A 19,723-nucleotide genomic window follows, 5' to 3' on the forward strand; every position below is an offset into this window, starting at 1 on the left:
TAAATTATGTGTATATAATTTATTTATAAATAATCAACATGATTAAATAATCAATATATTATTAATCCCTTAATTAATAATTAAGAAAGTTTGTCATTTTGCAGCCACACCAAACTGCTTTGGAATTTCTGCCAAGTCTCCATCTGAGAGCTTTATAAAAGGGGAAAAGCTACACATCCCAAGCAAAGCCACATTAATTTTTTTTTCAAATAGACTGTTTAAAAGTGCTGTAAATAATAAAACAGAAGCAACTGGATGCATAGATAATGTCTCCCAATCCAGGGGCACTTCTCAGTGTAGTATCAGATCAGAAGCCACTGTTAAATGATCAAGAATCATGTGAATGCAATTTTAGCTCCCACATGTTTTAGGGGACCTAATGAGACAGGGACCCGTGGGGTCCTTGGCCCAGTCCCGTGTTTTAGACTTTCTCCCGGTCCCCAGCTGGGCACCCAAGCCTGTATGTTTCCAAGAGTCTGGCCCAGGGGAATGTGCTCCCTGCCGTCTTCCTGTCTTTCGTAGACAGGACACTGGAAAATGCCAACCTGTCACCAAGTGCTGCCTTAATTTGGATGTGGAGTCCCTGAGGCCTTGTTTAGGGGAGTCAGAGAGCTGCGGAAGCCAGTCAGGAAGCTTGGGACTGCCACTCATTACAGACAGGGCGGTTGTCGCCCCAGGGAGGGCCAGGAGAGTCATCCCAGTGGAGGTAGGCGCACAGGAAGAAAGGGCTGGGGCTGGAGAGCAGCTGAGAGCTGCAGGTGAACCAGCTCGTACAACAGGACTGTGGATGACAATGCTTACAAACACACAGCACTTGAGGCCTAAACAGATAAGCGGGGCTGGAGGAGGACTGGGAACCCCAAGAATAGCCCTTCTGCTGAGCCACGGGTGCCCCTCAGTGGACAGGCAGACAGAAGAGCTGGGGACCACAGAGACCCTTCCTCCACAGGAGCAAGCTCCCTGCACCACGGAGTACTGCAGCACTTCAGGGACCCAGGCCCCCAGGGACCCAGGCGATATCCCCAAGAAAGCACTAAATGCTGGGTACCTGCTAATTACCATCTCTTGTCTATTCAGGGTGGAAGTGGTGCTGCTCCCCAGCAAACCTCCCTTAGGCTGTGTCCTCTCAAACTTATGAGCTGCCTGAAGACGCCCGGTCACTGAGCTCAGCAGCAGCCATCATCTGACCATGGCCATAACACACCTGAGGGTTCATGCCTCGGGCTCTAAGAAACCTCTCTCCCTCCGTCCAGGGCAGGCAGGGCCCACCTCTCCTTCTGGGCACAGCCTCTGAGTTCTCACCTTTGACAGTGCCCGGGGCTGACCCTCCATGCTGGGGCTCACTGGGGCACCCGATGATCACCCTGGCTAGAGGAAGCACATATAGGCTGCAATGACCCCTAGGACCCCAGGAACAGGACACGGCGTGGAGGCTGGGAGCATTCGGCCCTCTCATGGGGAGAGCACGACAGGTGGTCTCAGGCTGGTCTTGCTATTGAGAACCACCAAACTGGAATTTGCACCAAACAGAGAGTGCACGCACCTGGGGCTGCAGGTGTCCACTCCACCTGGCCCTCATGGGGTCCAGCAGTGGACACAAGACCCAATTCAGGGCTGTACTTCTCGAATATTAGAAACTTGTTTTTCTTTCTTTTTTTAAAAAAAGACATGCATTTGGAATTGAAGAATCTTAAAAGTGGCTCTGGAAACAAAGTCCAGTAAACATTAGTCTGCCCTGCTGTGGGACAGCCCGGGTACAACAGCGACCTTGTGCAGGTCTAAAAGTGAGTCCCGGGCTGAGGGGCCCAGGAAACACCAGTCAGAGGCTTCCTGTGGTAGTTGGGTTTCCTGAGTATCCAGCACACACACACACACACACACACCCCTCTATTTATGTAAGGAAATCAGCCTCCCCGCAGAGCCCTGTGCTTGGTTCCCCTTACAGAAATATAAAGCGAAGATGCGACCATCCCGCCCCGCCTGCCCTACTTTCCCACCCCTTAGCTCTGCTCAGCCCACTTCTTGGCATAATGGACACGCACCTGCCTCCCTGTCCCTGTGGGCTCTCATTCACAGGGCGCGCTGTCTTCCACTGTTTTTCTGGCTGGGATAGTGAGCGCCCAGGTTAACAAGTGCAGAGACTGCCAGAGCCAGGCCCAGTGAAGGCCCATCAGCCCTGTGCAGGATGCCCAGGTTCAGTATTTGAAACAGCCAGACGCTAGCCCAGACCAGAGCTTACACACATCACAGACCAGACCAGAGCCGCAGACCAGAACTTAGATAGAACCCAGACCAGACCCAGATAGAACTCAGACCACACCCAGACAGAACCCAGATCAGACCCAGACAGAACCCAGACCAGACCAGAGCCCCAGACCAGAAACTAAATGGAACTCAGATAAAAACTGCAGACCAGAACCCGTGAGAGCGCTAGGCGGGCAGGGCCGGCCTCTGTGAGCCTGGGTGGGAGGAAGGCTCCACTCCCCATTTATCTTTAATCAGTGTCTGTTTCCCCCTTTCCCTGCACCAACCCTAAAGTCTTTATCAATTGCTGGGTTGTCTCTGAGCACTGCATGCTAAGAAGAAATGATGCAACTTAATCCTTTTTTAGGGGACATAAATTCACAGTCAATTAATCAAGGCAAAAAAAGCCATAAGTTCAACCAGACTCCTCTGGGAAATGGAAAGAAATGGGAGGTGAGGGCCATCAAGAACCAGAGGAGATAATGGGGTCTAAGCAGGGCCCCAGGCGCCAGACACCTGCTCAGGAATTAATTCCCTAAGTGACGCCAGCAGGCTACGTATCTTCTTGGGGCCCTAATGTCGACATCTGTAAAACAGAACCGGACAAGATGGTTTCTCGTGTAGTCTTAACTACCCTAGAAAGGAAGCAAATGCTCTATGAGCCTGTGAAAATCCTTGCTCCTTAACACAAAATATGGGAGCTTAGCAAGGGGCACAACTAGCAGTGCCCGGGGCTGTGGTCATTGCCAGAGGACAGAGATGGGAGGAGGATAGAAGAGTGCTGCAGATAGGGTGGCGATGGACTGTCCTTGGAGCCACAGACCTGCATGATCAGAGAGGAGCAAATCCCTTGGGATATTCCAAAGACAACCCACAGAGTCTCTCTCTGCCCCTTTTACGGTTTGTTCCCTAAGATGATGCATACTTGGGAGAGACGGGAACAGGGCAGGCTGCTTCTTCGGAGCTACTCACTATAAAAGGAGCAGTGGAAGCACCTTGATCCCAAACCCTCCTAATCAGACTCACCTTGGCTGAATTTCATATTGCAATTCTGTTGTTTTATCTTATTTTATTTATTTATTTTGAGACAGAGTCTCGCTCTGTCACCCAGGCTGGAGTGCAGTGGCGCGATCTCGGCTCACTGCAAACTCTGCCTCCTGGGTTCAAGCGATTCTCCTGCCTCAGCCTCCCGAGTAGCTGGGATTACAGGTGCGTGCCACCATGCCAGGCTAATTTTTTGTATTTTTAGTAGAGACGGGGTTTCACTGTGTTAGCCAGGATGGTCTCGATCTCCTGATCTCATGATCCACCCGCCTCGGCCTCCCAAAGTGCTGGGATTACAGACGTAAGCCACCACGCCCGGCCTCATATTGCAATTCACAAGTCCACTGTCAAAGCAAAACCAAGAGCAAGCCCACTTATCCAGGCTGAAGAGAGAAGAACCCTGTCCAGGAAGGGGAGGCCTGCAGATGAATCTCTCAGGCCACGAGGGGCAAGCTATGGCAGTGCGCGAGGGGGCTGCCTCACTAAGGGGGAGGCCAGGGCCGGCAGGACGCCGCTGACTGCAGAGGTGGAGAAAAATGTCTCCAGGCCATCCCGGCCTGCGGTCCTGAGCCAGCTCGCAGTCCGGTGTAGTGGACCAGAGGTGCACATCTGGAAAGCCTGAGAAGTCAACAGCGGTCAGGCCGCCCTGCGGTGTGTTAGAGCTGACGCCTTTCCAGGGCTCATCCTCTCACAGCCCTGGAGGCCGGAAGTCCCCACTGGAAGTGTCCTCGGGGCCATGCTCCCCTGAAGGTGCTAGGGGAGGGCCTCCCCTGCCTCTGCCAGCCGCTGGTGCTCCAGGTGTTCCCTGACTCGTGGCTGCCTCCCTTTGATCTCTCCTCTGTCTGTGCATGGGCCTCTCCCCTGTGTGTCTGTGACTGTGTCCAAATTCCCATCTTCTTATCCAGACAGCTGTCATATGGGATCAGGGGCCTGCCCTACTTCAGCATGACTTCATCTTAACTAATGCCATCCGCAGTGACTCCGTTTCAAGTAAGGCCACATTCTTAGGGAGCAGGGGTTAGAACTTCAACATATGTATTTGGGGGACACAACTCAACCCACAGCAGAGCACAATGCTAGGGAGAAAGCGTCACCCGGGGCTGCTGCACTGGATGCGGCCTCCAGGAGGAAACTGACCTGTGAGTGCCGGAATGAGGGCCGTGAGGGCCTGAGCACTCTGGACTCTGTTACCAGGGGTGCAGCCCTGCTTGAGCACAGCTGCAGCTCCTAAGAACCCCTGTGTGCAGTCGGAAAGATGGTGTGAAGCTGTCCTGCATGGGGATGGGGGGCCAGCACAAGCGAGCACCAACAAGCTGGCTCTGGTCCCGAGGAGCTCAGCCGAAGGGCCCAAGAGGTGGGCCCCCAAAGTCCCTCACACAGTGACTCCAGAAGAAGGTGGCTCCGAGGAGCCTGCTCAGATCTGACTGTACTCAAGGAGAGGAGTGTGAGCCAGGCTGGCCGGGGAGCATGGCACCCTCCCACCCACCGTCTGCTACTACGGGCAGAAACCATGAGAGCTAGTGGCCTCAAGGCCAGAGATGGAGTCCTGATGTTGTCAAGGCTTCCCAAGACCCAACCCTCCCTCCCCGTGCACATGCCCCCAGTCAAGACCCTGGAGAGCTCCCCAGAGCACACCAACCAGCACCCCAAACAGCGCTCCTCTATCCCATCTCTCCTGGTCCTCCCCCTTTCCCCATGTGGCCATCTCTCCCCCACCTCCTTCCCTCTCTCCTCTGTCTCCCTCTCTCTCCTCTATGTCTCTCCCTCTCTCTCTCTGTCTCCCTCTCCACCTTCTCTCTCTCGCCCTTCACCTTTCTTTTGCCAGCATCCTCTGAGAAGTAGGAACCTCACCTTTCCATCTCTAAACATTCAGCCCTGGCCCAGTGCGGATACTCGAGTGGCGCTGAATGGATGGATGAATGGATGAATGGATGGATGGATGGACAGACAGATGGATGAATAGATGAATGGATGGATGGATAAATTGACGGATGGACAGATGGATGGATGGATGGATGGATGGATGGATGGATGGATGGATGGATGGATATACGGACAGAGGGACGAACGGATGGATGGATGAACAGATGTTTAAAAATCATGCAGACGAAGCATTTAGTAATGTTTACAATTAAGTGAATACTAAAGAGTTTCCTGAGTTATCGCCTCCTTCAGAATGAGCCACTTTTAGAACATTAGAGATTCAGAGACAGCCTGTGCAGACATCCCGAATTCCAGTGATCATGAGTATAAGGAGGAAACGTTGGCATGAAGCTGCTCCTCCTGAAGGCCAGCTGGCCAACCCCAAACCACGCGCCCCAGATGAGCAGGGCATCCGACAGCCGCCACATGACACACGTCTTCTTCTGCTTCCGGCTCTGTCACTGCCCTGGAGGCCCTGAGAATGTCAGCTCCATGAGGACGTGAGCAAGACCAGCTTCTTGATCATCATTCCCCGCGAGCCTGGCACGGAGCCTGCACCACGGCTACTGCAAGGAAATGTTCGTGGCACTCACAAGACAGGAAGGGCTCTTGGCACAGATGAACCTCGAGCAACACCCCGTCTCAGGCAATGCCGTGGCCTTGTCGTCTCTTCCCACACCTCCCTTCTGACAGGACAGACCCCTTTGGGACCAGAGCCATCAGGCAATGCCCAGAGGCCACTGCAGGCCCAGCCGCCTGGCCCCTCCCCACAGTATAACGGCAGGATCAACCTACTTCAGGCATTTTTACGGGGTCGCTGGCTCCCTCTGTCTTGTGTTACATAAGTACAAACCCCTCCCCAAGTGGGTGAGACAGAAGTCATCAGGAAACCTGCAGCCAATGGCCATGGAAATGTGCCTGCTATGTTCACTTCTGAGTAATTATGTTTTGCTGTAAATGTCGCTGAGGTGTAGAAAACACACAGAAGTGTGCGGACCGTAAACACACAGCTTCACGCGCTTTTCTAGAACGAAAACACCAGGGTCCCAGCCCCCAGATCAGAACTGGGACGTGGCCTGCTCCTAGGAGCTCCCTCACACCCCCTTCCTGTCGCTTCAGGGATAACTACTTTTAAATCTAAAGTAAACCCCCAAAGGTGTTGATTTTTAAACAAAGAAATACAACTTTTCCAAAACAAACAATAAAAAAGACAGTTTCCTCCCTTGGAAATGAAGGCAACATTCCTTTGCCCATGGAAAAATCAAGGCACCTTTCTGAGATGGAGATTGCCCCCCAGTAATCCCATGAGCCCTGTTAGCTGCTGTGGCTGGGCTATACGACTTCCCAGACAGCCCCTGGGACAAGGTGGTTCGGGTCTAGAAGGCACTGAATGTTTACATTTCCTATATTAGCTAACAGTGCTTCACAAAGAGAACCGCGATACCTGTCAACTGTCAACACCTAGGAAGAGTCAGGGGACACGGCGGCATCGCTCGGGGCTGGGAGAGTTTTCCTCACTCTGTAGAAATGTGCCCTTGAAGGAGGCACAGGCAGGGCCAGCCCAGTCTCCGAGCAGAGGCCATGAGGACAGAACGGGCCTTGCCAGGCCAGAGCTCACTGGGGTGGGCGTGGCGCCAGCCTTGCTCCTGTCACTCCGCTTAGGCCTCACAGCAAGCGAGTACTGCGTCCTTCTCCATCTTTTACAGGTGACATACAGAGCTTGGAGAGGGTTAATGACCTGCCCAAGGCCACACGGTAGGTCAGCAGAGGATCCAAGATTCCAACCCCTTCTGCCAAACCTGGAGGCGGCTCTTGCACCCGGGGCCACCAGTGCCTTTGCCAGGCCCCGCAGAGCGGTTCCCGGCTGTTCCCCTCCTCCCTCCCTCCTCCCTCCTCCCTCCCTCCTCCTCTGAGTGGGCATATTCTCATTGAATCAATACAGTCAGCTCAATCCAGAATTGTGCATTTAGTCCAATATCGCATGAAATATTGAACAGAGGATCAGAAGGAATTTCAAGCCTTTCCCCTTATAAAGAAGAAACCCCGTGGGTCCCCTAAGGCTAAGAATACCACCCAGGTGTGGGCAGGGTAGCTCGCAGCGCTGATGCAGTGAGACGCTCTGAAAGCTACGGCCGTAAGCATTCCTATGCCCATTCAAAGAGATCGTCACTTGTGCAACTGACCTTTATCTTTCAATTTATTTTTCATTCCACAAAACATCCTCAGAAAAAAGGAGAATTCTTGCCAGGGTGTAGGAAGGTCTCCTGTCCTTTGGGGAGGACTCAAGCCCTATTTACATGAAGGACTCCTTGCAGCCTCTGCTAGGAAGTATCCTTCCCCAAGCCAAATGCATGCTCCCTAAAGCTTCGTGTGAGAAAAACCTCTCCTACTACCTGCCCAGCAACCAAGGGATCTGAGCGCCTAGGGAACCATTAGCCCCCCAGTCCTGGTTACCTGCAGAACATAATAAGCAAGTGACTAGCTCACTCTGGTTTCACTGAACGAGCTGCAGTTTGGAAAGGGGCCGGCTGCCTCTCCAGAGACCCTGGGGAAGATGGGTCATCGGGTTTTGTTTCCCAGCAGCACCAACAAAGGCGTGTTGTCCACCTGCGCCGGGCTGGGCTGGGACCAGGTGAAGGGGGCACCGGCAGAGAATCAGGGCCTTGTTTTGTGGTTGTCCAAATGTCAAATGTCACTCTGATAGCTCAGCGTTCTGACCTCTCCGTGAGTTAAGTACGCCATTAACATAGCTGTGGATAATCAGCAGGCACAAGAGGCCGTCCTGTGTTTACGGAGCTCCACGGCCGAGGCCGCCGCGTGTTTTTCCATCCTTGCCCTGTTCACTCACCCTCCAGCTTCCCGAGGGGGCCGGGCCAGGCAGGACATTCCTCTTCCAAGCCAGAGCGAGGCAATGCATCTCTTCACAAGCGGGCAGTCCCCGATATACAGAGGGACGCTCGCTTGGGTTTCAGTGGAGAGAGGGGGTGGGATGCTGCCCAAGCTTCCCCCAGGCCCCTGTGGATTCCGTGCCCCTTCGACCAGGCCAGGGAGTCTGCGATGGAGTTTCCTACCCTGCCTGTCTGTTTTCTCAGGAGTCATCCTCTCTCATGGGAGAAGACGCCACGCAACAACCGGCCGCTCCCATCGCCCCACATCCAGGAGGTCAGCTTTCCAACCGCAAACATCAAAACACTGCCACCCCGGCCTGAGCACAACAGGGTATCTGAAATCCCCTCACAAACTCACAAATGCCTCTGTTTAGTAAACATGAAGCCAGCAGGACTCCAGAGCTGCCTGGGGGGGGGGGGGGGGGCGGGGGGGGGGGGGGGGGGGAAGGGGACAAGAGCACCCCCCCACCCCCCCGTACTAGAAGAATAAAGAGGGTAGAAAATGGGAGAGAGGGGCCGGGCACGGTGACTCACGCCTGTAATCCCAGCACTTTGGGAGGCCGAGGCGGGTAGATCACGAGGTCAAGAGATCGAGACCATCCTGGCTAACATGGTGAAACCCCGTCTCTACAAAAAATACAAAAAATTAGCCGGGTGTGGTGGCATGTGCCTGTAGTCCCAGCTACTCAGGAGGCTGAGGCAGGAGAATCGCTTGAACGAGGGAGGCGGAGGAGGTTGCAGTGAGCTGAGATGGTGCTACTGCACTCCAGCCTGGCAGAGCGAGACTCCATCTCAAAAAAAAGCAAATGGGAGAGAGGGAGGCGCACAGCTGTGGGGCCGTGGGGAAAAGTGGGTAGCTCATGGGGGAACAGAGGTGGGGTTTGCTTTCTGGGTCCTTGTTCAGTTTTTGGGGTGCCTCTATTTTCTTTCCTTCCTGCTAAGGGATATTTTCCTCTCCTTGGCTCCTTGGCAGGAGCTGGGTGGGGCTGAGTGCAAAGACTGAGAGGGGAAGTAAGAAGTCCGTCCTGCTCCACTGTCACCTCTAATGCCACCAGTTGGTGTGCGTCTGGTGGAGGGGTCACTGGGGAGTTGGGACCCTCCCATGCGGCTCCTCTCCTCCCTAAATAACATGGTTTTAGATACTCTGGTGAGCTCTTTTGAAAATCTTTTCAACTTCAAAAGACCCCAAACAAAATCCTGCAGAGGGAATCCTGGGGAGGAAGACTCTGCCATGCTGAGGCTCCCCGGCTCGTGTTTCACAGGTGATGAGCCCCTGGCAGGAGCAGCAGCGTCATGGGTCTCAGCATCTCAGGCCCCCTCAAGAGGGGCCCTGGCCCCAGCCGGGCCACCATTCAGCTCCGCGGTGGGAGCTGGGTCCTAGACATGCTTGGCACCCAATGCCACCTGCAGGGTTGAAGTGAGCTTCTCCTCCGAATGCCTTTAGGGCCACGTGGCCAGCTTCACCTGAGAAGCAACACAACGCATCCTCACCTTCCTCCACGGGATCGCCAGGAAAACCCCAACCACAGGCCCTTCCTGCCCCATGAGCTGCTGACAAAACTTTGCCACTGATAGAGACCACCCCCAGGTGATGGGGCCCTCCCTGGACTTGGACTGACCATGTGCAGGATGCTGCACTGGCCTGAAGAAGCCAGCAGGGAAGGGGAAGACCAAGCCAACACCACCGTCCAACCCACAGCTGCTGAGCCTCAGGGCCGCTCAAGCCTAGAGGCCTTCTTTCTCCCGCTGTGCCCCTTTGCCATTGGCCTCTCTCTCCCCTGCTCTTTTCCTTTCTTCCATCCAAAGGGAGGAGGCAATGGGCTAATGAGAAAACACCCCAACTCTGCCTCTTCCTAAACCGTGACCTGTGGCAAGTGGCAAATCTGTGAGCTGCTTGCCCTCAGGTATACACCCATCATCGAGTAACTGTGTGGATTACATGCACGTGCAAATGCCCACTGGTTTGCAAACATGTGGCTCTAGCAATCCTGTCAGTTTTTATCAAATGAGTGACACTTAGGAAACAAGGTAATGGCCAGCTCCTCAGAAGCAATGCCACTCCATTTGCCTCCATAGCCTGAGGGTCCACGTGATGACTCCAGCCAGGGAGCCTCAGTCAATGCACCTTGAGTGGATGGTTGGATGGGGGCATGATGACAATGCTTCAGCCCTCTAGGCCAGACATCGGCACCCTTTTTCCCTGAAGAACTGAATCACAGACATTTTAGATTTTGCAGGACACACAGCCTGTCACAAACACTGAGCTCTCCAGTTTAGCAGAAGCTAAAGCTGCCACCTGTACATCCGTGGCTGTGGCTACTGCAACAAAACTTCACTTACAAACTCAGGCGGAGCACAGATCTGGTCTCCAGGCTGTGCTTTGCTGACTCTGCTCCAGAACTTTGGAGCTGAGCCCAGCACCAGCGACATCTGGGAACGCGATGTCGTCTCTCTCACACCAAGTTATGTCTCCCAGGCAGGGGCCTTTGCAAGGTGGAAGAAAATCCAGCTAAGGCTGGGGATACACCCTGTGTTCTTGGGGGAAGACAGGGCATGAGAACAGGACAACTGAGGCAGGTCTGAGAGAAAGGCAAGCTTGGATCACCACCAGGAACAAGGGAAAGGACTGACTATGCCCTCAAGGAGCTCCAAATCCTACGGTTCTCCAGAATTCTCGAGTGAACGACTCAAACTCCCCTCACATGAGAAGATTGATTTGTCAGCTGATAAAGAAAGTTCTGGAGCAGCTCCCTCCTAATTAGGGAACAAAGCTGCTGCTGGTGGCACCACCCAGAGCTGCAGCTTTCAGAGCCACCTGCAGGGGGCAGCCCTCATCCCGAGTCTTAGAGCAGCTACCAGTAGGCGCCCTGCTCCCCTGAGAGGCAGAGGAAGACTGACCTCGGCTGTTCTCTAGTAGAATGCTCTAGAGGAGGATTAATGGAGGGATGGATGGAGAGGCTGATAGAGTGGATGGAGACATGGGTGTTTCCAAAATTCAACCGGGTACACAGGGAACATATTTGAGGCAACCCCCAGCTGCAAATCCCAGAGTGAGTTTCAGGAGTGCAGCACTGGGGACTCAGGGTGTGGTGAAATCTGGATGGAGAGAGGGATGCATTGAGGGATGGAGGAAGGGACGGAGGAAGATATGGAGGGAGGGATGGGGGGATATGGAAGGTGGGATGGAGGGAGGGATGGAGGGAGGAATAGAGGAAGGGATGGAGGAGGGATAGAGGAAGACATGAAGGGAGGGATGGAAGAGAAATAGATGGAGAGATAAAGGGAGGGATGGGTGGAGGGAAGAATTAGTGGAGGAACAGATGGAGGGATGGAGTGGAGGGATGAGTGGAGGGGAGGATTAATGGAGGGATGGATGGAGGGAAGGATCTTCATGAAGCTCAGTCTGTTCCTGAAGAACGCCTTTTCTATCATGGGCCACGTGGTGCGGGGAGACCTCTTGGGACTGTGTATGCAGTTCAGTGGCCAGTGTAAGCACATATGCAAGTATGACATTCTTCTTTGCCACACATTTCAACACATTCTGATTTCTGGAATATTTCATCCACTGTGGAAGGCAGTAAGCATCGTGGGAATGTGGCCAAAGTGAGGAGGCTGGCTGGAGTCTGGAGCGCTCAGTTCGGTCCTTCCCCAGGGTCACTGCCACGCCCTACACAGCTGTCTCAGCAACAGGCTTTAGGACAAGAACGCTTCAGGTGGAGGGGGAAAGGCCCCCAGCATGTCCACTCCCACTGCCAAATGAGCTCCAAGTACATCCTGCTAACACTGTTTGTAGTCACCAGTCCTGTATCTCTATTATAGCACCGCAATGGAAGAATAACTCAGGCCAGATGCTGCAGAGGCTGCGGGTGCAACGGATATTCTACAGATTCTAACCCAGCTGGGTTCCCAAAAAGTTGCCTGCAAATTGATTGACTGGAATCTCCTGGGGAGCTGTGAGAAACACTTCTGATGGAATTGGCCTGGGGCATGACCCAGGTGACTCCAATGGGCCCTGAAGTTTCCAAATCGGCTCTAGAGTTCTGACTCTAATTAGCCGTGTGACCTTGGGCAGGTTCCTTGAGTTTTTAAAATTTGTTTTCTTCATCTGGTAATGGGCATGAAATGAGTACTTAACCTTAAGGGTGTCTGTGAAGATCAAACAGGAGAATGTGTTTGAAATGCCTCATATTGAGCCTGGCATATAGAAAATGTTTAATAAATACTGGCTTCTGGAGTTGCAATTAGAGACAAAACATCACAACAAAAGGCATGCTGGAAAATGCAAGCAGTGTGAGAATGACGGCAAGAGGGGTCTCTCTTCATTTCAGGGAGTGACAGCTGCGCTGACAGAGCCACGTGAATTAAGAACCCTGACTGGGTCCTGGAGCCTGGGGAGGGCAAAAGCTCCCACCAAGGAGAGTGGACCTAAGGCTTAACATTGCAGACCCGGTTCCTTAAGCTCCTGATCATTTCTGAAGAGCCACAGCCTATGCCTGCAATGCTCCCAGATCCCTCTGAATGCAAAGAAGCTGTCAGTCTCTGGGAGAAGCAGAAAGGGCTGCATGGTGGGAACCCTGTCCCCAGCACTCTGAGAGCTGACCTGTGCCTGTAGAAACTGTGAGAACTGCTTTCTCTTCATGGGTCGGTGTCCCAGAGAATGCAGACAGGATATTTGTTGTGACATTATTTCTCATCACCCAGGCATGCAGGTGACCTGGAGCCACAGCCATCTGTAGCCAGTACACCCAGCCAGGGTGTGGATACTCTGGGGCCTCTGGATACTCTGGCAGGAAGGTGTGAATAGGGACCAGGTGCAGACACCACAGTCTGGCCAAGAGAATGGCGCCTCTCCTCACCATGTCCCGGAGCCCCATCAGAGAGGGCCCACCCTCTGTAGACTCTGGGCAAAAGTTGGAAGACCACTTCCTGGCGGGAGGGCAGGCAGGTAAGTGTTCTGCCTGTTGCACTGCTAGCATCTTTCTTGTATGGGAAACCACTTATGAGGTTTAATCTGTCTAATCTGCCTAAATGACCGCAGCAGCCCTAAAAGGGAGGTATATCACGCCCAGGTTTCACAAGACAGGGAGAGGCTTGGGAAGGTCACGAGCCTCACCCAGAGACCCTTGGAAAGAAAGTGTGCACACCTGGATCCAAGTCAAGGCACCTGACTCCCAGTGGCTCCCCCTAATGGCTGCTACTGCTCTAGGGGCTCCCTGGCTCCAGCTGGTTCACCTTGGGAACACAAAGAGATGGGCTAGAAAACAAAGTGGACGTTTGTCCAATAACAAAAGTTCCCAAAGACTACACTATCAACCATAGCCCCATTCTCTGCAGAACTCACCAGTTAAGAAGGAGAAGGCTCAGGGTGCTGTTCCCTGGGAGCCCGAGAGGCCACGGCAGGAGAACTGGAGAGATTTTTGTTGAAAGTCAGGCCACATCCCCTCTAAACAGGTGAGGGGCTTGAGCATGGATTAAAGGGAAAGTCAACACAAATAAAACCCGGAGAAACAATGAGTGTGGGCTCTAAGAGCTGCTCTGTGATTTCTGTGAAAACATCCCAGCCCTAAGTGGGGAAGAGAAGAGCTCACAGCTGAAATTCTAACTGGCGTTTCAGCCTCCTCATGCGCTCCTCCTGCCTATTACAACTGAAGGGGCCCTTGGTGAGTGCGTCTGCCTTGTACGCACAGTGTGCACACACACGCCATGATACACACCCATGCCATGCCCACGCCGTGTGCACACAGGCACACACGCATGCACACACACCCACACACGGACACGTGTGCACTCACACCATGTGCTCAGACACACATCACATACACGTCCACCCATATACACACGTGCATCATGTGCACACACACCATGTACGCACAATCATATGCGTGCACAGACACACCATGTACACACTATCATATGTGGGCACAGACACACCATGTACATACATCCTGTGTGCATGCACACGCCCCCTGCACACCACACCCCACAGGCTGACTAGTTCATCAGATCACTAGCAACGGGGCCCTGCCCCTGCGCAGGTACTGAAATATAACTGGAAATCACTTACATCTGCCTGTCAGGCATGAAGCATTTTCCATCCCTGCGGTATTTTTATACTTCTAAAAGCAGAACTGGTCTTTTTCCAGGCTTCTAAACCTGGCTGGAACAATTAAGAATAAAATCCTTCCCATTATTTAAATTATGCCAATAGCACCAATAAGGTTGCCAAATGATCTCCAAGTCTCACATCAACCTCAATCTGAAAACTACACAGCAGGACCCAGTTTCCCCACCCAAAGCCGTGATTTTTCTTTGGATGCCAACACTGATGGGATGAGCCCAGCTGCGCTACACTCCCTCCCCTCCCCCTCGCTCCCCATTCATCTCAGCCCAGAGCTGAAAGGGGCTTCTGCTCAGAACGGGCTGTCTTGTTCTCCCAGCTCCCTCTTCCTCCCTCCCCAAGAGAAAGCTCAAGGCAGAAAGGACAGAAATCCATATTCTATGACATCCAGTGCCATTTCCTTTTTACTCTACTTGTTTCTTCCCCCTAATGCCTAAGGGCCTTCTCATCGACCGCCTCCATTTTCGTGATCACGTGGCAAAGCCACACGCTGATCAATCCTCTTGCTTTTTGCACCTTCTGAAACAGGAAGGGGGCTTTTGTGCCAACAAGAAGAACAGGAAGAAGGTCTGGGAAGTTGGGCTTAATAACATCAAAATGGATCTCAAAACACACGTGGGGGGCTCTAAGTCACAGGGAGCAAGAATTGCTCATAAAATGAAGACAGTATCATTTGCCTACTAGTGTGCAAAGAACAGGCCACCCCTCCCTACCACCCCTCAGTGAGTGGGGGGCAGGAAGCCCACTCTGGCGCCAGGAGAACAGCTGATTTAATTTGTCAGACTATGAAAACCTGCCGCTGGATTTCGAACAGATGCTGTGCTCTGAAGTCGACTGGATGACAGGCAAAGCTGCAAGCATCTATGTGGTTTCTCTGAGCATGACTTTAATGGCCTTAACATGGCCACCTGACCACAGCCAAGGATTGTTTTCTTGTGTCATCCTGGTTCTGGGGTCTCCCCCACATTCAGCATGCCCCATCCATCCTTCTGTCCGTTTCTCCATCCCTCCACTGCCCCCAGTCCCTTTCCTTCACCAGCCTCCTCATCTCGTGGGGTTCATCCCTGCCCCTAACTCTAGGCTGCAGCAGCTGTCTCCTTCCTGCCTGCTTAGATCAGATATTTTGAACTGTGCTATGCACAGCTCAGCATCCCACAAGTCACATCAATAAATATCGTGCAAAGGGGGTGGTTACATCAAGAAATATCACCAAAATGATGTTCAGTCTCCCTCAGGCACCCCAAGGAGGCACTCGGACCCCAAGGAGGCATACATGACCTCCTCACTTCCCTGTAATCCCAACAGTAACAGCTGGCAGGTCCACTGACCTCACCCCCAGTCCTACGGAGGGTCCCCTGACGCTGCTTCAAAGCCGAGTTACCCTGCAGACAAGGGGCGCAGTGGTGCGGTGATGTCAGGGTTATCTCAGTGGAGTCCCTCACATGCAGTTTCCCTTTAGGGTTCCCTAGGAAACAGAGTGTCATGGGGGTCATACCAGGCCTTCCAAGACCCTCGCTCTCTAGGAGGGGCTGCTTGCCTGGGGGTCCAGTGGCATCGTGACTGCCTCTGCCAGATGGGTCTGGCCAAATGAAGGCATTTCTCCATACCAAGACCCAAAGCAGCTCTTGACAGAGGCTTCGGGAGAGAAGCAGAACCCACAAGATGGAATGCACATTCTTCTGTACCTTGCTGAATTGTACCAAGTGGGGTCCCAGCTTCCCCCCAAACCACACGATGGCTGGGATGATCCTCCGCCCACACCGGTGCCGGCTCATCCCTGGTCTGGTTCTCGGATCTGCTCTGGGCATCTGCCTTAGCTGGAGCTGCTGCTGACCTGGTCTTTATGTTTCTGCCCTTTACCCCAGCTCTGCCAACTTCTGGCATCTCCGGCTGAAAGGATCCGCCCTGGATGCAGGGCCAGGCAGGTGCAATCCCTGGGAACAGCCTTTGTCCCACCAGCTGCTCCAAGGCTAGCATCTGGATCTTAGACACCTCGCCCACTGCATCCTGAAGCCCTGACCATGTCCATCCCTGTGTGCTAATGTGGCATCCAGGCATGCCGGGACTGGGAAGGCGAGTCTCTCCTGCCAGGTGCTCTGCAGAACACACAGGCGGCAGCTGCTGCCACGGAACTTCTTCCCACTGCTATTCTCAAGCAGCAGCTTCCCCAGGCACCAGAACCTCACTCATCCCAACACCACCTGGGCAGGGATGACATCAGGGAGGAGGGCTTCCCTCTGATGGCTTTCCTAAACCTGCTGCCAACGGGGGTTAAAATCCAAGTGGGGAACCCTCAAAACGCCAAACCCAAGAGGTGGTTGCTCGGGAAGTAGGAAGGAAGGCCAGGCAATGGGATGGTGACCCCCAGTCTGTAGTCACCAGGCCAGGAAGGTGCCCCTTGTCCTTCCAAGCACCTTTTCTATGATTAAAGGTTTATTTGGGACACACCTCCAAGCTGAATGACATCAGAGTCACCCCCACTAAAGAAAAATCATAGTCCAACACCAACAAGAAGCCAGAGACCATCCAAAGCAGCCACAGCTGAGTCTCAAACAGGACAACAAAAGAAGTGTCCCTAACCTGCCCCAGCTGCCCGGCGGCCCTGGCTTTGTGTTTCTCTGTGCTCTCAGGCATCCCAGCCCCACACACTGGCTCGAACTTGGCCCATCCACACACAGACATTAAGGAGCTGGGTTCTGCTTAATGACAGCCATTATCGCTGCTCTAATATATCAAATTACTATCCTCCCAAACTCAAATTCGAACTCTGAAAGAAAAAGGAAAAACAAGCAGAAATCCAGCACAGGCACAATGGTAGGTACAGGGAGATTTGGAAAGCTTCCAGAAGCAGGAGTTGGCTGACAACCACAAGGTCTTATCGCTCTCCCTGAACATTTACATTACCGAGATTTCTGGAGAGAATGACAGCCAACAGCTCCTTCTTGTCCAGGCAATGGCACAGATGCTCTCATCAAACCCTTGCCCCCGTGCATGGTCACATCCAAGAAGCATTGCGGGGAGAGCTTCAGAAGCAGCGGTTCCATTTCCACAGCTGGGATTTCCAGCAACCCAATGGCATGGTCAGGGTGGCTGCCAAGCAGAGGGATGCCTCTGAACCCAGCTTCCTGAGCTTCCCTGGTCCTTTCAGATTCGACGGACACAGAGACGATGCCACATGCAAGCCTTGGCCCTCGGCTCTGCGCTTGTCTTGTAAACTAAAGCAAGGACTTCGGGACTGCACATGACTTGGGAGGCCCTCCCATGCCCAAGGCCAGTGCTGGCATGGCCTGCCTGGGAACAGTAGGGGCTCCTGTGGGATTCTGAGAGTCTCCCAGCTCTCTCTGAGTGGGCCCCCACTGTCTCCCTCCAGGACCGACTGTGCCTAGACCTGGGGTTCGAGGCCTTCTTTCCACAATTGGGCCCTTCCAGACCCATTTCCCATTCCCCCTGCCTCAGCTCCACTTCCCCCACACCAGGCTGGTCTGGTCAGGGTCTCCCAAACATGCGTTGGCCGCTGCCATTCATCCCATTGAGAAGGACCACCCTATCCACATCCCAACCTTGTCCTGCCCGCTCATCGAGCCAGTTTTGTGGCCCCAAGAAGCAAGTAAACTTCATACCGTGGCTGGCCACAGCTCAAATCCTACATCGAGTCCTTATTCATCGTCAGACTTAAGACAACTTAGTGTATCTCGCTGAGCCTCTGTTATCTCATTTGAAAACTGGGGTAACAACACGTACCTCCTTCCACCTGGTGCTGCTGGGGAGACAAAATGAGATCAGGACTGTGAAGCATTTGCCACCTGGTTGGGCCTCCATGAATACAGGTCCTCCCTCTCCTGCCCAAACCTAAAGCAAACCTCCTTCCTCCAAGCACTAGGGCCATTCACATCTATCTGTTCAATTTGCAGACTCATCATTTTACCATCAGGAGAGTCAAAACAGTAGGGCCTGGAGGCAAACTAGTCAGGTCCGAATCCCACTTCCCACCTGGGTAGGTCACCGACCGTGGGCCTCTGTCATCCAGAGGAGATAGTGACAGCCCTAGCTCCTCACAGAGCTACGGTTGGGCAAGTTCATGTCTGCTGGGCGCTGAGCTGTCCCTGTGTTCGTTTCTGTTGTTGCCTTTGTGTTGTGATCCCTGCCGTTCCTGCCAGCAATACCACTTAGTGCTGCTGTTGCTTCCCTTCATGTGACCGGTAGGTCTCTCCCAAGCCGATCCTCGCGGGGTCTGGGGACCACCTTACTATACCCTACACACACCCCTTGTTGGGCTCCTGACCCCAGCCTCCATGCCAGCAGCACAGCGTGCCAGGGAGGAAAGGGGTAAGTGTAAGAGAGACAAAGCACGTTTGTGTTATGTTCCGATCAGTGAAAATGAGACTCAGAAATGGCCCCCATGGAGGGTACTGCAGGAGAGACCCGGACCTCACGCAGGTAAGTCCTGTCCGCTGGCGCTCACTGTATGTGTGACCCAAAGAACTAAAATCTCAATGACCACGAGCAGCCACCAGAGGAGGCCTGCAGGGAGGCTCATGGGTGGCCCCTGACTCATTCCCTGGGAGGCCCCAGCCCTGTTTTCAGGGTTCTCCTCCAATAGGCTAGCTGGACTGTGCTCCTCCATGTTTGGGCACCACTGCATGCGGCTGCCTATCCCTGGGAGCCTGGAGTCCCCTCTCCATGCAGGATACCCACAGCAGCCACGGGAAACCAAAGACCACTGAGGCACTGGGCAGGGAATGGGAAGTGAGCTGGGTTTGGATCTGGCTTCCACCCCCTCTATAATGCCTTCAGAATAATACTGGAAGCACCAAAGTCCCCAAAGAGCTGGGTCCACTCTGCTTGTCCCCTGGGAACATGGCTTCAATGGGGTGTGCCACCCGAGGAGAAAGTCAACACGCCCAGCTAGAAACCCTCAGTTCCTCCTCCAGTCTTCATCTCTCCTCCTGTCCCCAAGAGTCCTCAGTGGTTTAGACTTAGAATCCTTTAAACGCCCCCTCCCCCTGCACCCCCATATGTTCACACGTGGCCCAAGACACACAACACATGGGCCCCTTCCTCACCCAGTGAGGACTCTTCATCTCCCTCTCATTTTTTTTTTTTTTTGAGATGGAGTCTCACTTTGTCACCCAGGCTGGAGTGCAGTGGCGCCATCTCGGCTGACTGCAACCTCTGCCTCCCGGGTTCAAATGATTCTCCTGTCTCAGCCTCCCAAGTAGCTGGGACTACAGGCGTGCACCACCATGCCTGGCTAATTTTTGTATTTTTAGTAGAGATGGGGTTTCATCATGCTAGCCAGGCTGGTCTCAAACTCCTGACGGGGTGATCTGCCTGCCTCAGCCTCCCAAAGTGCCGGGATTACAGGTGTGAGCCATCGCGCCTGGCCCTCCCTCTCACTTCTTTACAGCTCCATGCTGTCTTTTCACTTTTTTGATTTCAAACTGCCTTACGTTTACAAAGTGGTGACGCTGATGATGACAATAGCTGATGCTTATATAGATCTACT

General features: G+C 53.4%; 1 protein-coding gene across 7 annotated transcripts in view; it reads right to left on the bottom strand.

The window, feature by feature from the left end:
- ABCG1 (ATP binding cassette subfamily G member 1) overlaps positions 1 to 19,723 on the bottom strand; it is a 72,463-nt gene that overhangs the window by 25,090 nt on the left and 27,650 nt on the right. The window contains exon 1 of one of the 7 annotated variants that reach the window (XM_032174114.2): positions 17,838 to 17,857. The exons of the other annotated variants lie outside the window; for them this stretch is intronic. The gene's annotated coding sequence lies outside the window, so the exon portion shown is untranslated. Of the gene's footprint in view, positions 1 to 17,837; positions 17,858 to 19,723 lie in introns of those variants that run through there. 7 annotated transcript variants of the gene reach the window in all.

The sequence above is a fragment of the Hylobates moloch genome, unplaced genomic scaffold (genome assembly GCF_009828535.3).
Source record: "Hylobates moloch isolate HMO894 unplaced genomic scaffold, HMol_V3 SCAFFOLD_14, whole genome shotgun sequence".
In the NCBI taxonomy this organism is placed as follows: Eukaryota; Metazoa; Chordata; class Mammalia; order Primates; family Hylobatidae; genus Hylobates; species Hylobates moloch.